At 48.0% G+C, this 17,512-nt stretch overlaps 1 protein-coding gene across 1 annotated transcript in view; it reads right to left on the bottom strand.

Moving 5' to 3' along the window:
- The window catches only part of Myo10A (Myosin 10A), a 159,166-nt gene extending 152,231 nt beyond the window's left edge, over window positions 1–6,935 (bottom strand). Inside the window, exon 1 of the mRNA XM_070524149.1 lies at window positions 6,475–6,935. The gene's annotated coding sequence lies outside the window, so the exon portion shown is untranslated. The remainder of the gene's footprint in view (window positions 1–6,474) is intronic.
- Between the last annotated feature and the right edge of the window lie 10,577 nt (window positions 6,936–17,512).

The raw sequence follows: 17,512 nt of genomic DNA, 5'->3' as shown, positions 1-17,512 counted from the left end.
TGGGAACAACACGTATCGCACCTCAAACAGGTGTTCTCACGGTTGAGGGAAGCCGGCTTAACGATGAAAGCGGAAAAGTGTAGGTTTGGTTGTTCGCAAGTTACTTATCTGGGCCATGTTGTCGGTCAGGGCATGAGACGGCCGGCTGGGCTGAAAATAGCGACGATTGGAGATTTTTCTCAGCCGCGCACGAAAACGGACCTTCGTTCATTTTTGGGACTTGTGGGGTACTATCAACGGTACATTCCGAATTACTCGCAATTGGCAAGTCCATTAACAGACGCCCTCCGAAAGGGAGCACCGAGTAACGTACACTGGGATAAGGACAAAGAGAACGCTTTCCAAAGTTTGAAAACGCTATTGGTTTCTCGCCCTGTGCTTCGCGCGCCAGACTACACAAAGGAATTCATAGTTCAATGCGACGCAAGCGACAGAGGTATGGGCGTGGTACTTAGTCAGGTCGGCGACGATAACGAGGAGCATCCTATCCTCTACGCCAGCCGTAAACTAAATGTAAGAGAGGAAGCCTACAGCGCTTCAGAGAAGGAATGCGCTTGTTTGGTTTGGGCCGCCCAGAAGTTGTCGTGTTACTTGTACGGAGCGAAGTTCATCTTCGAGACCGACCACTGTCCTCTGACGTGGCTCAATCAAATGTCACACAAAAACGGCCGCTTGCTCCGATGGAGCCTCACTCTCCAAGAGTACAACTTCTCCGTTAGATATAAGAAGGGAAAGTTGCATAGCAATGCGGATGGTTTGAGCAGGCTAATTTGAATTCTGCGTTTGAGGGTCCCGCCTAAATTTTAGGGTTACTAGTGTTAGCTTTTCTTTAGGCGAAGAAAATCCCCTCTCATTTAGCAGAATTCCCTCCATGATTGCTGAACTGGTCAGCAGGAATTTGCTTCAGAAATTGGCATAGTGAAATGTAGCATTTTTTTTGTTTCTGCACTTATGTTGTTGTTGTTTTTTTGAAGCCTAGCGAGTCTAAAGTGAGAGCCAATGCACGTCATCTCGGCGCAGAGCCGTGTTGTGGGGTTCATATTGCAGTTGCCTGTCCTTGTTGGATGTGTTGGGGCGGTGACATCAATGCACAAGTGGTCGCTGCGAGCCAAGACATCAATCCCCCCCTGACCAGCAGCCGTTCTCTTCCTGCCTAGCGGTTGTCAGCGCTAGACAGTCGAGACTTTCCGGGCCATGGAGGCGCTGTCAAGAATGGCGAGCTGCGAAACAAGATTGCCGCACAGTTACGACAGGGCGACACGACGCGCACCTCTCCCTCTCCGTCGCTGCAGCTGGGAGGCGTTCAAAGAAGCGGCCTTTGCGCTGGAATCCGCCGCCTTCCTCCAGCCCCTTCGACATTGTGACGGGACGAGTTCGGTGTGTGGACAATGATTCCAGAGTTCCCCAACGCGGAGCTGATTTGACACGCATGGACAAGCTGCCGCGGGAACGACGTATTTTTGTGCTTCTCACGGTTCGGAGTGGCACGGAACAACGAGCGACCCTCGATCGGCAACGATAGTTCCCGGAACGGCACCCGCCAACGCCGTCGTCGGGCATCAGAGCGCGGTTGCCTTTGTGTACGTAAACAGTTCTGCAGAGCAGCGGCGCGTTGGTGATGAGTAAACGAACAGTCGCCGCGTCGTAGGACCGGCGGATCGAGTGTATAAAAACTGTGGTTGTGCGAATGCTGAGGACTCTTCTCTTGAGCAGTCATGTTAGACTGAGTCACTTCTCTCATGCAGTCCTGTTGGACTAATACTCTTTTTCTCAAGCAGTCATGTTAGACTGATTTAATTTCTGTAAATAAACCCTTTTCCTCGTTCTCGATGAGAAACAGTTCTTCACTTCATCAACGATCTCAGCGTAAATAAGTTGGACGACGGCATGGGCCAGCTACCTTCGAATTCATGCCGTACTCCAATCTTGGCAAAGGACCACGGACGATGGGATTGAGCCCCCAATCCTGACACGGGGCGCCCAGGGACTGCAAATGCAGTGGAGGCCGCCCGAGGATCATCAACGCAGATTAGGGAGACTGGCAACCACGTAGGACGGAGTCGGTTGAAGCAAGTCAGGGGTAACCGGCTAAGTCCCGGAAGTATACAACTGGAACATGCTTTGTCCTGTTATAAACGTAAACAGGCCGATGATGACGCTGACACACCTACTAACTCCCTTGCATCGCTGTTGGATTTAAACGGGGGCTAGTTCACCTGACCTTCCTGACATTTCATTACGTCGACGGATTTCTCGCCTGTGCACATTCCACAAGATATGCCGCAGGAATGGTGATCCACGACACCTTCAGTACTCCTATAGTTTCGTCTCAATTCGCGCCGATCTTCGCCTATTGAAAGCCTTTCCCTACCAACGTGCGCAAGTATAAGTACTGTGTCCAAGTCTTTCGCACCAAGAACAATCGATGACTGGAACCGCATGCCGGCTTCCATGGTCGCCGTTACTGGACCCTCCATGTTTAAATCAGCGTTGCTCAAGCACCTGTGTTCCTTCGATTAACCCGCGCATTGTATTACTTCATACTCCTTTCTGTACCGCCGAACGAGAACAATGATTGAAAGACGATGCGTACTCTAGCGGAACGCCGAAGATGGAAACTGACGAAGACTATTCCTAATAGCATCCCATTTTAAACGGGATGGTGAGCACACAGTCCCTCAACCTGCTTGAGCTAATTAGATCTCACGATACTAGCACAATATAGAATTTTGTCTATCTCGGCTTTATCTTGTAAAGTTACCTATGTTTGTAACGGCTAAGGCCTTATAAGGCCTTAGCCGTTATTTATCCCTTACCACTTTTTTTGTTTCACCAAAAAAGTATTTCGCTTGCTTAGAAAGTTGACTAATTTGAACGGTGATTAACGCTCCCACCAGCTTAGAAACCTAATAATTCTGGAAAGTGGTCGTTCCTTACGGTTCTGGCTGGGTGGTGTTTCGACATTCCATTACAACGTGCTGAGTCATCTCCGGAATTATCTTTTTTCTGCAGCAGCGAAGGTGGCCCTCCAGTGGTGGAGAGCGCTTGCAAGAGAAAAACCTTCGTGAATACGCAAACCTTTTATATTATAGTTCGTGAGCGATCTTTATCATCGCACGGTCGCCTTCGCTAATGATATGTCCTGCAGCGATCAGGACTGGCTGGAATTTCGTCTTACGAAGAATTTTAGCGTAAGAGATTCTTTTTTTCTAAATACAGTCTCTGGGGGGGGGAGGGGGACGAATTCACAAAGCTTTTTGTTCGTGAGCGGCCTCTATCATCGCACGGCAGCCTTCGCTAAGCATACGTTCCGCAGCGATCAGGATTGGCTGGAATTTCTTCTTACGAAGAATTTTAGTCTAATAGATTTTTCTGAATGCGGACTCTGGGGGGCCGAATTCACAAAGCTTTTCTTTCGTGAACGGCCTTTATCATCGCACGGTCGCCTTCGCTAATGATATGTCCTGCAGCGATCAGGACTGGCTGGAATTTCGTCTTACGAAGAATTTTAGCGTAAGAGATTTTTTTTTCTAAATACAGGCTCTGGGGGGGGGGACGAATTCACAAAGCTTTTTGTTCGTGAGCGGCCTCTATCATCGCACGGCAGCCTTCGCTAAGCATACGTTCCGCAGCGATCAGGATTGGCTGGAATTTCTTCTTACGAAGAATTTTAGTCTAATAGATTTTTCTGAATGCGGACTCTGGGGGGCCGAATTCACAAAGCTTTTCTTTCGTGAACGGCCTTTATCATCGCACGGTAGCCTTCGCTAATCGTACGTTCTGCAGCGATCAGGATTGGCGGGAATTTCGTCTTACAAAGAATTTTAGCGTAAGAGATTTTCGTGAATACGTGCTTTGGGATCGAATCACAAAGCTTTTCGTTTGCACGTAGTCGCCACCATTGGTTGGTATCATTCGATAATAGCACGTCCAGCATCAAGATTGGTTGGGATTTGCTCTTAAGAAAAATTCCGGTGTGAGCCCGTTTTGTGAATAGCTAGGGTCTAATTCACTAAGCTCTTCGTTCGTGAGCGCTCATCTGTGATTGGCCCCTCACGTTCGCTAACAATAATTGTTTAGCATCAGAATTGCTTGCGATCTTCTGTTCTATCCAATCATTGGCCAGCCAATCGTGAATTTGGGCACCGTACGAATAGCGAAGGCGACTGGCCAATGGCAGTTAACGCTTACGAACGAAAACGTTAGTGAATTCGGCCCTTGGATTCTCGTTAAGAAGTAGTAACGTCCCGCTGATAGTTACAGCTGATAAACGTCCCGCAGCAATGAATAAATACAGCGAACTTTAAGTTTCCTGAATGAAAACAGTTTCATGACACTGCACTATACAGGGCCTACCGAAGCTCTTTACAGTGTCTACTAAATTTTGAAATTGTGGTAAGTTACTGCTGTTGTAAACGATCACGAGTGCTAGCGGTGTAACGCATTACACGTGCGAATGAAATTTGTGCTGGAATGTTTGCTGTTACAGCATGAACAATGTGTAACGTGCGCCTAATTTGAATAAAGTACGGTACACTAATGTGTTTGACCCGTACTCAAAGAAAACTCTCGCTCTATAGAGTTGTTCGTAAGAGAAAATTTCAGCTAATCCTTATGGTGGCCATATCATGGTGAAGGCGGCTGGCCGATGACAATGAGCACTTACGAAAGAAAAGCTTTGTGAATTCGGCCCCTTGCTTTTCGTGGACACGATGTTTCTTTTTCCTGAGCTTACGGCGCTGCGAGATTTAAACTCGGGCACCTTAAAAATGTTTTCTTGAAATTAAAAAAAATATATATCTATTTCAAAAGATGGCGAGAGACGGTCGAAATTTATGCTGTTCTAACGGTTTAATTTCGTTACATTTCTACCGCCCACGTCGCCTACCATTGTGTTCGAGACATTTCTACTGCGGAGAGATTAAATTTAGACGTTAACGGTCAACTACGCGAAAGCATAAAAATCCATGCGGCGTGATATCTCTGAAACACGCTTGCCTGTTCTTATTCTTTTTTGTCAGTTTGCCGACGTTGAGCTTGCTTTGCACTCTCACTTGCTTCTCCAAAGAGGTGTAAACGAGGTTGAGGCCATTTCTAACGCTTAAAATAGAAATACAGCGGTTGGGAAACTTTTTGAAACCGACTGTGCGCCGATCGCGCGTTGCTCCGAATGCTCCTAAACGCGTACAAGAAAAAAAAACAAAAAAAACCAGAGAGAATGAGGGAGAGAGAGAGTGAAACGCCACAGTTCAATCTAGCGGCGAGAAATACAGGTCGTAATTCACGGCACGGGAACGCTCCACATATGCGAAGACGCACTGTTACGCGCATCCAGCACACACGGTGGGCGTTGAGACGTGAGCGCACGTAGACGGCAGAGGCGTCAACAACCTTTGAACCCTTCGCAAAGGTTGATCGCGCACGGACACACTTGAAAGCGACGTCACTCGCCCTCACCCACCCATGACGAGCAGGGCAATCGAACGGGGCCGCCAGCGAGACAGAAAAAAGAAAAGAGATCGAGCGGAAGACACACGGGAGGAATCACTTCCCTCTGGCATAAATTGGGCCGTCAAAACAAACCTCCCCGTACGGTGCCCGCCTACGCAGGCCCGCCCACGGCGCAAACCCAGAAATTGGCAGGTGACGTCACCCCACGAACGCACCCCCGTCTTTCCTTCCCCCCCGCTCCCCCCACACACACGTACGCGAGCCGCCATCTTCTGAGCAGATATCAACAGGTCGTACGTCCTGAAGCGGCCGCAGCAGCCGGCTTCGCAAGGGAACGAAAACAAAACAAAGAAAAACTAATGGACCACGTCGCTGTAGCACGCGGCCTTGCTAAGCGCCGCTAAGCTGCACTTTTCGTTCGATCTGGGGGAGAGATTTCAAAACGCCGCTTACGGTTTCGGAAAACTCGCACTTGAGAAGGTTAGCGAGCAAGAAGCCGAAACGTCACTTCGTTCACCGGGCGGCGCGCGTAGCAGACGATAGCCGGACATTCCTCTCGAGAATGCGGCGAAGCCGTGCCCCGCTCTTGAGGCTAGGCCTAGCTAAGAGGAGGGGGAGAAATAAAATATCCAGGCCTACTACCTCCCCCCCCCCCACCCCTGCCCTCACTACTGTCCGCGCCGCTTGTGAAACGAGCGGCCAGGCTCACACGAGTGACGTTTCGGCGAAGGGAGAACGACTACTGCGAGGAACGTAGCATTTTTTTTTCTATGGCCCGCTCCGTAAAGGGAAGCGCAAAAATAAGAGATCGAAACACGGCATAAGCTAGCCCCCTTGAGTCGAACACTCATCGCAGTAGTATTTCGCGGCGCCGATCGCCTTGACCCGCGGCCGAAACAGCTTTCTGACACGCGACGGAACGCAGGGGCACCATCTCCACTGCGTGCCTGAATGAAGGAGCGGCGCCGAGTTTGTTGCGCAGGTTCACACACACACACGCACACGCACGCACAAACACTATACCTGGGTCGCTCGCCGGCTCGCAGCAGACGTGGTTGCGGCGCAGTTCCTCTTCAGCTGGGAAGAATGTCTCGCTTCGTTGGCCGATGTAGAGCGCTCGCCGCCGCCGCAGCACTTTTTTTGCCCGAGAACGATGCAGCAATCGGGAGCAGCGGCGCACCACTTTTGAGCGAGCGCGCACGACCAAGCCGCCCGTGCGGGGCGCACAACTTCTACCGCGAACAACGCGCACAGCACTGTGGGCGGTGCCACGGGTCCGGGACCGAGTCGCGAGAACTCCAACCAGGGCAGGAGAGCGAACCGCGGGTCCGAGGTTCTACGAGTCCCCCGAGATGCGACGGATGCCACGGGCGGAACTTGGTCTCCGAGACGTGGCCGCTCATTGGCCGAGAAACCAGTTCCTACGGGTGTATTTTTTCCCCGTCCCAAAGCCGCGCTCATTGGCCCGTTACGCGAGCGGCGCCGGTTTGCTTGTGTTCTTTTTCGATCTACCTCTCGCTTACCTGCGGCGGCGCCGTGACATGAATCGGCGCCGCCGTGGCTTCCGAGATTGCAAGCGAGCGGTATCCGATCTTGAAGGCTGAGATGCCGCGAGTGCGAGTGTGCCGGTCCGTCTGGAGGTGGCGCCACTGTCCCTTTAACAACGCCGCGTCGTCTGCTTTCGGAATCGCTCAGCTCTGCTGGTTTGGCCGACAAACCAACCGCATTTTATGAAACGAGCGCTTTCTTAGTTTTATTCCCCGTACCCTTAACGTTTGCCTTATTGATGTCGGTGATTAGCGCCACCGCGGACTCTCTTATTGATGTCAAAACACAGCTGCCTTCGTCCCTGTTGGTGCGTGGTACGCCGGCTTCAAAAAGCTTTGCGGTAACGTCTCACATCCAGTGGCGTAGCCAAGGATTTTTTTTCAATGGAAGCTCGATCGTTATCTTGGCGGTGATGTTGTCGCACGTCGTTTCATGCCAGGTACCCTGTTACACAGAAATTTCGGGGGGGGGGGGGGGGGCGGAGCATGTGTTCGGCGTGCCCCCCCCCTCCCCCAACACACACTCACACACGTCTAGCCCTGGCTAGCTCCTCTCATATCCAGACCGATTTTTGATCATAAGACCTGCTTGAAATTGGTTGGCACTTCCGTATCATATCGCTGCCCACTGCTATTGGCTGGCAATCGTTCTTATGAGCGTTTTTTCGTACACGAGAGGCTAATTGTGAATCCGAATTGCTGATCGAACTTTTAATACCGCCTTTACACGAAGTGTCGCAGATATCACTTCATTTTATTTATCAACTGATATGTGTCACCAAAAAAAAAAAAAATCTGCGTCATACATAGCTGCTGCTTTTAACTGTTCGTGCAACAATTATCAATTACAGGATTGCTAAGTGGTGTTCTCTGCATGGGGGTACGATTAGAACAAACAGCTCCATTAGACAAATGATTTTCGCCGCAAAATCGCACGTCGTCTGCTACACTTCGCCGCCGGCGTTCGCTGCCGAGCAGACGTACGTGACCTGCGTCGTCTGGCTACAGGAAGACGGCGAGCTTTTTTACCAGACCACTTTCCCAAGATCTCGTCGCACGCTCGCGCAGTATTTCGGGGAAGGAAGAAAGCCCCACACGTACACAAACGAGCGGAACGTGTCTCCGCAAGCTGCCTGCAGCCTTCTGTGCTGTTTGTCCTCTTGCCGGAAGTTTCCGGTGTCCAAAAGTGCGCGCGAGCGCGACACTGGAGACCGCATGCGCAGCTCCCAAGTTAACCATGTGACGTCACTGCTTTACATTATGGTGGATTACAACTTGTTCTCCCTCGTTTCTTGGCATAGAAATTGTAGTATACTAACATTGTGCAAAAAAAAAATAAAAACAATGAAATGCTATAGGAGTTGTAACCTAATTAGCACATCAATGAATTAAAATTGACTTTCGAAACTATAAATAAATGAAAACGCGCCCCACTGTATAAAAACGCTAACATGGGCTATGCATAAGGTTTCTCGTGTATCAAAACAGAGTAGCGCATATATGAAGCGTCGGATATATTGCAACGTTAATTGAAGACGCATGTGATGTTGGGGCTGAAATAAGTAAAGTGTTCAAAAAAATTCACCATCTTGTCAGATACGATTGGCCCGCAGGGCTGCTGCAGCTTCTCTGATTGGCTCGAAATGCCAACATGGCGGAATTTGACAAGACGGTCATTATGTTCTTCACAAGAAAGGTCTTATCTTGCCCGCCACCCTTGTTCACTAGACGGTGTCAATTTGAGACGAGTAACGAACACGAGATTTTGGAGTCCATACATGGAATATCGTCTGCTGTTCGTGTGACCGTGCAAATGACACTGTTTAAGCTGCCTCAACCGTTCGAGGCTCTATCGCACGAATTGCCCGTGGTTTCGGTGGTCCGCATTGTCTAGGCTGTACTGTTCATCAGTACGAAGAGTGCGAATCCTTTATATATATATATATATATATATATATATATATATATATATATATATATATATATATATGTATATATATATATATATACACTTAAAAAAAGTTAAATTATGGGGTTTTACGTGCCAAAATCACTTTCTGATTATGAGGCACGCCGTAGTGGAGGACTCCGGAAATTTCGACCACCTGGGGTTCTTTAACGTGCACCTAAATCTAAGTACACGGGTGTTTTCGCATTTCGCTCCCATCGAAATACGGCCGCCGTGGCCGGGATTCGATCCCGCGACCTCGTGCTCAGCAGCCCAACACCATAGACACTGAGCAACCACGGCGGGTTTTATACATATATATATATGAAGCGGTCTGCGCTGGACGCATGAAAGAAGACGAAGGAAGGTGCTAGGGGAGAAGTGAGAAGGAAGAAGTTGGAATAAAATGGCGGACGACACCCGTCTCACTTAGATGATGTCATTTCTGTTGCCGTTCTAGTTAGGAACGCTACATTTTGGCGCAGTCGACAGTTTTCGAAGACCAGCGATGCGGGTGACGTTTTTCGTCGACCAGGCGTCATCAGAGTCTGTTGTGTTCACCCGATACCAAGTGCACGGTGAGCCAGCGACGGACCTTCCTCTTGAAGTTAGTTCTACCGCGCTGATCAACGTGGTACTGCAACAAGCTGCAATCAGCCGCCAAGCCCTCGTGCAAACAGGATCGGTGACAGTGAATCTACAACTGCAGACACTGAGCGAACTCGTTCTGGAACCCATACGACGTGGCACCCTCAAAGAGGAAACGCCTGCCGGGAAGGTGAGCCTAGACTTGAGTGTTATGGAACTGCAAAGGAACATTATACAACAGATCGAAATAATGAGAACTTTCGTCCAAGCGCTTAGTCGAGAGCAGTCAGCGCGAAGTATTGTTGAACCAGATGTTTTTGAAGGAAAATCTCAAAATGCACACTACTGGCTGTGTTTTTTCGAGTACGCCTGTGACAAGAATCTGTGGCACTCCGACGACAAAAAGATTTTGCATATGCGCCGCTATTTGGGCGGTATAGCCAGAAAATGGTATGACGTGCAACTCATGGATTATGGAACAACATGTTGGGAACTGTGGAAAAGCAACTTTTTAGGGGCTTTCGAAGGCAACGCAGTAGAAAGATGGGATGCGGCACTGCGGTTCAGTTATACAGGTGGCTCTCTGCTTGAGTACTGTCTTGAGAAGCGTCGCCTGTTGTATTCTGCAGAACCGAAGCTGTCGTCTTCTGCTGTTGTAGCTTTGATAACGCAAGGGTTGTGTATCGAGATCCGTAGTCATGTCCAGCTCAAAGGTCCAAGAACGTTTGATGACCTTCTGAACTTTCTACAGACCTCAGTGCCAAGAATTACATCGAGAAGACAGCCAGATGGTAGAACAGAGCAACTTGATTCCAATCTAGAGTCGTTGCCGTCAACTGAATGTGAACACAGCTTCATAAACAAATCTCTGGGAAGCGTAAATCATGACTGTGAGGATGGTGAAGAACCAATTACCGCAGTTCACGGCAACCTACTTCCACATAATCTGTCTACCGTGCATCACAAGCCCCAGAAAAAGAGCTTCAGTGAGACAGTATATTTGGTGTCGTCAAGCTTATTGTACGCCCCCATTAAGGTAGATGGCATTGAAGTGAAGGCTCTCGTTGACAGTGGAGCTTCGGTATCTATTATCAACAAGACTCGAGTGGATGCCAGTCGTCTGCACGCTGGTAGAACATTGCGTGTCCAAGCCTACGATGGGTCAGTGACCATGCATAGCGAATGAGTAACCCTGGCTATTGAATTTCAAGGAAATGCTATTACCAGTGATGTATTGGCCATTCCCAATGTCACCTACGATTTTCTTTTGTCCCGTCCAGACATGAAAAAACTTAAGATGAACCTCTATTGGGATGACAAGGTAATGGCCGAAGACACGATAAGAACAGAAGACCCTGGTGAAGAACCTAGTGTATCAAGGCTAATTTTTCACCACGAAGACATCAAGACTAAGTACCCAGAGCTTATATGCATAGGAAGCTACCCTCCAGCAATGAAATCCCATGTCGTTCCTTTCGAGCTCGCAGATAAAACAGTGGTTCGTAGAACCCCCTATAATATGTCCAGAGATAAAAAGGTGTGGCTGAAAAAGGAGTTGCAAGAAATGTTAGACGCAGGTATCATCCGGCCTTCTGTATCCCCATTTGCTTCTCCTATCACTATTGCACCTAAAGAAGACGGGACATTCCGCCTCTGCACAGACTACCGGGCTCTCAATCGTCAAACTGAATTGATACCTTATCCAATGCCGAGAATCGACGACATCATTGACGAAACCGGTGGTTGCCATTGGTTTTCACGAATAGATCTCTGCAAGGGCTTTTGGCAGATTCCACTAAGTGAAGAAACGAAGAAGTACACCGCGTTCATAACCCCATTTGACTTGTTTGAGTACAACCGCCTACCATTTGGTTGGAAAAACTCCCCTGCGTGGTTTCAGAAGATTATGACGGACATTCTGAAACCTTACCTCCATGGGCACATTTTGCAATGTGTACATCGACGACATCATCATCTACTCAAAGACAAAGGACGAACACCGTAGTCATCTTTCAAAAGTTCTTCATGCCCTCAGTCTTGCCCAACTCAAAGTCAACTTCAAGAAAAGTGCGTTCTTTCAAGATACCGTAGTATTTCTTGGCAGGGTGTTTGATGGACAGACTAAAAGCACCAAGCAAGAATCGGTAGAGAGAATCTCCAAGCTGGTAAAGCCTTATGATGTGCACTCCTTGCGCGTTTTTCTTGGCCTTGCAGGACACTTCCGGGCGTTTATCAAAGACTACGCACTGAGAACAAGGTGCCTCACACGTTTAACTCAGAAAGACGTGCCTTTTCATTGGGACGAGAAGTGCGAAGCTGTCTATCGTGAGCTTGTAAAACTAATATCGTCGGACCCCATCTTGCGAATACCGGATTTTTCCTTGCCTTTCGTGCTGAACACGGACGCATCACATTATGCTACCGGTGCAGTTCTATACCAGAAGCCATCCAAACAAGCTGATCAAACCAAACACTACGTCGTGGGGTACTACAGCTATACCCTGAAACCCGCCGAAATCAATTACTGTACCACAGAAAAGGAAGCTCTGGCCGTCTTAAAAGCTGTGCAGTACTTTCGTACTTACCTGGAAGGTGCCAAATTCATACTTTTCACGGACCATCAAGCATTGACTCAACTTCTGAGCATGGCCCAGCCAAGAGGCCGCATTGCTAGATGGGTGAACTATCTGCAACAATTTGATTTCGTAATTTCGCACCGTCCTGGCCCGCTCCTCACTGACGCTGACGCACTATCAAGATTACTTGTACAGGAATCAAGCAATAATCCAGATACAATCAATCATATTAAGCTATGGGAAGGTACAGAAGAGCTCCAGTTTATCAATGGAAGGTATCACGTACCACCAACTATGATTCCAAGGATTCTTCATCTATATCACGACACCCCTGAATCGGGTGGACATGATGGCTTCTGGCGCACTTATAAGAAATTGCTCATGAGATTCACATGGCCGGGCATGAAAAACGACATCAGCCATTACATCCGCACATGCCACCTCTGCCAGGTGAACAAAGTTAAATTCAAGCAATCGACAGACGTTATGACAAACCCTGAATATTCAAGCATCCCGTTCGAAGTAATTCATTTGGACTTCGCGGAGCTCAAAAAGAAGGGGGAAGGAGTCAAGCGAACGCAAGCTTTCTTGCTCTCCATAGATGAGTGCACACGGACGATTGCGGCTAAAGCTGGCAAAGAAGACGCAAACAGCGTAATAGACCTCCTCAAAGCTGAGTGTTTTAAACACACAAAGACGCTCGTCTGCGACAACGGGCCGGCTTTTCGGAGTGCCAAATTATCAAAGTGGGCCCAGGAGCACGGCATCATGATAAAGTATTCTTCTCCATACCACCCGGCAGCAAACGGCCTAGCGGAACGTGCCATACGAGACATCAAACAGTATCTGAAGATGTATCCAGACTTTGCCGGTGGCTGGAAGTGCTGTCTCGAGGCCGCTGTGAAGCATCACAACAGATCATACACCACGAGTTTAGGCTGCAGCCCTCATTTTGTAACTTCAGGTACAGCGCCCATACTTCCTGCAGATCGTGAGCTAGGTCTCCTAGAGAACCTCGAACTTGCGGAAGTAAGGAAAACTGTCAAAGAACAGGAGATCTACAAGCGCCGCATGAAGCGAAACTTTGATAAAAGGCACAGTAGCGAGATACCGGACATACAGCCTGGAGACTATGTCCTTGTAAGGAAAGGAGCTGTGCCCTCAAATTCAAAATATTGCGGACCATTTCAAGTTATTAAGACTGCATGCCAGCATGGAATATTGAAGAATGTCTGGTACGCCGGAGCCTCGGGCCAAACGGAGTGCGCCGCTATTGGAAACGTATTCAAGTATTACCCCAGGAGGTGTAATTAAAAGAAATCCGGAAGAGTGAAGCGGTCTGCGCTGGACGCATGAAAGAAGACGAAGGAAGGTGCTAGGGGAGAAGTGAGAAGGAAGAAGTTGGAATAAAATGGCGGACGACACCCGTCTCACTTAGATGATGTCATTTCTGTTGCCGTTCTAGTTAGGAACGCTACAATATATATTAGTCATATCATAAGAAGCCAACAAACACTGACACCAAGGACAACATAGGGGAAATTACTTGTGCTTAATAAATGAAATGAAGAAACGATAAATTAATGGAAAGTAAAGTGGATGGAAATCGGGCCCCTCGGCAGTGGCGTAGCAACAGGGGGGGCCGGGGGGCCGTGGGCCCCGGGTGCAAGGGGCCAGTGGGGGGGTCGGATGTCATATACGTCTGAAGACACCCTTTCTGCCAGCTGCACCCGGGAGGGGGGGGGGGGGGGGGTTGACAGAAGACCTATGGGCCCCGGGTGCCAGACGACCTAGCTACGCCACTGCCCCTCGGTTAACCCCCTTTCTTCTCGTGTATATATATATATATATATATATATATATATATATATATATATATATATATATATATATATATATATATATATATATATATATATATATATATATATATATATATATGCGTGTTTGTTACAAACAGCTCTGTGATAAAGGCGCGCTAGCTGAAGTATAATAAGGTATACGCTCACAGCTTTAAGTGGTATTGCTTTGCTAATGTAAATTTTGCTAATTGGAAGATAAAAGTTCGTTGTTTCTAGATAAAGATAACGATTTTGCCTGATTACTGGCATAATGATCTGCCATAACAGTTCCAACACGTTCATGTTTCATCCTAAAATAGCGACACCAAGATGGGACGGGGAAACAGCGCGTAAGACGAGGACAATGAAAGATCAACAACACATGCGCTATATATGTATACAGAAAGATAGATCTGCAAGATTAAATCAGCAGTCTTATGCTATCTTCGGCTGGTCGTTTCTGAGCACTCTGGAGCGCTCTCGCGAGCGGCGTTGTCTTCGGCTGGTTGAAAGAGGGTGCGCGCCCTGCGTTCGGCTGGTTCTTCTCGATTGCTCTCCTCTATCTTGGAGCGCTCTGAGGCGCTCCGAGCCCTGTCGTCGGAGCAGTCATCGAGATTGAAACGTCATCGCAGCGCCGCGTCGCTGCTGTTGGCGACGCAGCGCTGCGCAGTAGCAACCTAGGCTACTGCATGCTGGCGTCTCGACGAACGCTCGTCCCGCCGGCACGTCCGCCGGTTTTTCGGGCAGCGCCGGGAGCTTTGGATAGGCGAATCATCGGACGTTGGCAGTAGTCACGTGGTTTCGCATCACCAATTTCCTCCTCCGAGAGCGAGTCGCACGTTCGGCTTGCGCGCTTGTCCCCTACCTTTGAGCTCGGGAAACGACCGATCTACCCGACTCTGCTTCGGGGCATACAGGCGACCAGTCGAAGATACCATTAAACACGCGCGCTAAAGTAAAAAGCGCATGGCGTCGGCGGTAAGCAAAGGTTTCGTGACGTGGTGTATCAATAAGGACAGCTTTGACAGGGACAGCCTCCTGAATATGTACTTAAAGGGACTCACGACCAATTTTCATGGTGCCAGTTTCATTGTCATTACGATTACTATATTATGGCAACGGAAAGCTTACCGGGCAGCGTGTTCAGTCCTGCAGACGTAACGCAGAAAAGAACGTGGAACATTTTCGATTTAGCCATTTGAGCGTAAATAAGACAAGACACGAGAAACAGAAGACGTGCTAATGCCACAGGCGCTACACTCACACAGCTGATTTACCAGTCTCCTAGAAGACCAGAAGAAAGCGTACAATAAAATGCTTATGCGCACAGGCTCACAAGAGCACGAGGTTCCCAACAGGTTTTCACAGGCGCAGTAGCACGGACTTCCAATTAAGAATAAAGGCAACACGCATGCGCACTGCTCAGCGATTGAAGCGCCATACACGGATCGCGTGGCTGCCGGCTCTTTCCTGTGACGCAGGTGGACACTGGAGAAAACGGGGTGGCGCATTTTTGCATCACATGAAAGCGAGAGCTTTTGCGATGCATTGTGAATGCATGTGCGAATGCAATGTGAATCAATGTGAATGCAATGTGAATCCGGCGTCGGCGTTCAGCACCGGCGTCCCCATGAGCGAAAATTCCCGTATATGTTTAGGCATATGCATATGCCAAGCCTCGCTCATATCTTGTCCTACATTCTTGACGAAGTTATTTCTGGGAATTTTGAGAACGGCAGCGCACAATCAAATGTCATGAAACAAAACACCGTCAACGCGTCTTTTACGTTAAATCTTCTCAGATTTGGATATTAAAAGTAGTGCGAAACAATAACAGAAGCCTGAAAATGATGTTTTGTTTTCTTGGCGGGGCAGTGCACTACCTCCGGGATCGGCCCACGCAAGAGGCCGCGTTTCTACCAGAACGCTCGCCTTCGTGCATAGCGTTCGCCGCTAGCGTTCACAGGTAAACGTTGCGGTTACATAAGTTGCAGTTGCCGGGAAGCGTGCGAAGCAGTCAGGTATCTGTGAATGCTATCGGCGTTCCACTCTTAAAAGAGGAAGCTTTCGCTCGGGCCCAACTCCGACGCGGCCTGTTCAAATGCATGCAAAACGCAAAAAAAAACGTTTTTATGAGATAACCCCTGGACCGATATTAATGAAATCTGTTGCATTTGAAAGAAAAAGTTAAATTCTAGTGACTGTTGGAAGCGGAATTTAGATTTAGGGCTTGAACTTTCTTAAAACGATTTTCAAATATTTGACCATTTGAAAAGTATAGAAGCACGAAGTTTACAATTTCATAGCTCCGCATCAAGAACTGATATCGCGGTTCTGTAAAAGGCATTCGTTAGACCATTCAAAGCGGACAAACTCAATATGTCATTTTACACGTTACGTGAATTTGTTACGTTGGTTAGAAGGGTTTTGCAAGAGTGGTATTTCTTTATTATTAATTTTTTTATATTCATGTGTAGCATATCAATCTTGTCCGCTTTAGATGTACTATTAGAAACAATTCACAGAATTGTATTATCATTTTTCGTAGTTGAGTTAGAGTTGTAGACTTGATAGTTTCGTTTACTGAAAAATTTTGATTTTGCCAATTTTTAATAAAAAATTGACAACCTAACTCGAAAATTCGGAACCAACAATCACTAGATTCTAAGTTTTTCTTTTAAATGCAAAAAACCTCGTCAAATTTGGTGCAGTGGTTGCCGAGAAAAGCGAATTCTCCTTTTACATGTATTTAGACATCGATCACCCAGCTTTCACCGGTGGCGCTAGAAGCGCTGGCCGCCATGTAAAAGGGGTTTGACCACCATGCGGTCCGAGTATCACATTATAATCGTGGCCTCTGCGATTAGCAGCCATAGTCCATAGAGAGCTTCAGTGACAACCAGTGAACAAGAAATCAGGAGAGAAAATTCGTACGATAACACAAAGGACAGTGCCTTGCTGTTGTGGGGTCCGAGCTGGCCTCCCCGAGGACAAAAACATACAGGAGCAAATATTCGCAACAGAATGAAGTGTGTCTGCTGCAGGTGACACCCCTGTTCCATGCGAAGTGAGAGATCCCGTCCCTGTGCGATTTCTCAGCACATGCAACTGTATATTTCAGTTCGGCGATCAGAAATCGAAAAACTATCATAGCTCTGAAGTGTTCACTTCGTATTTAATGGTTATCGCACATCCCAGATACCATAAGGGTTGTTTCTGATTGCTGGTGTAGCGGCGAGCTTGGCTCCTGCGATCGTGAAGTGGGGGTTTTCCTCCCAGCCTTGGCTTGTTTTGCACACAATATCGTGGATTTACGCAGAGCTTTGTTCTGTTTCCTGCAGTGTGGAAGCATACACAATAACTTTGGTGGTGTTGAACAAAATTACAACAGCTAATTTGGAGCAACGAAGACTAGTCTCGACGGACATGCTTTCGTTCACTGATAGCGGTGAAAAGTGACGTCGTATCCATCACGTTTTGAACATTACAGACACTTCTGCCTTCTGCTGAAGAACCCACTCGGGTATTTGGCAGCAACGTAGAAGGTACAAGCATCACATT

This window comes from Dermacentor albipictus, chromosome 8 (genome assembly GCF_038994185.2).
Source record: "Dermacentor albipictus isolate Rhodes 1998 colony chromosome 8, USDA_Dalb.pri_finalv2, whole genome shotgun sequence".
Lineage (NCBI taxonomy): Eukaryota > Metazoa > Arthropoda > Arachnida > Ixodida > Ixodidae > Dermacentor > Dermacentor albipictus.
The sequence above is the reverse complement of the archived record's forward strand: the minus strand, read 5'-3'. Positions and strand labels throughout refer to the sequence as shown.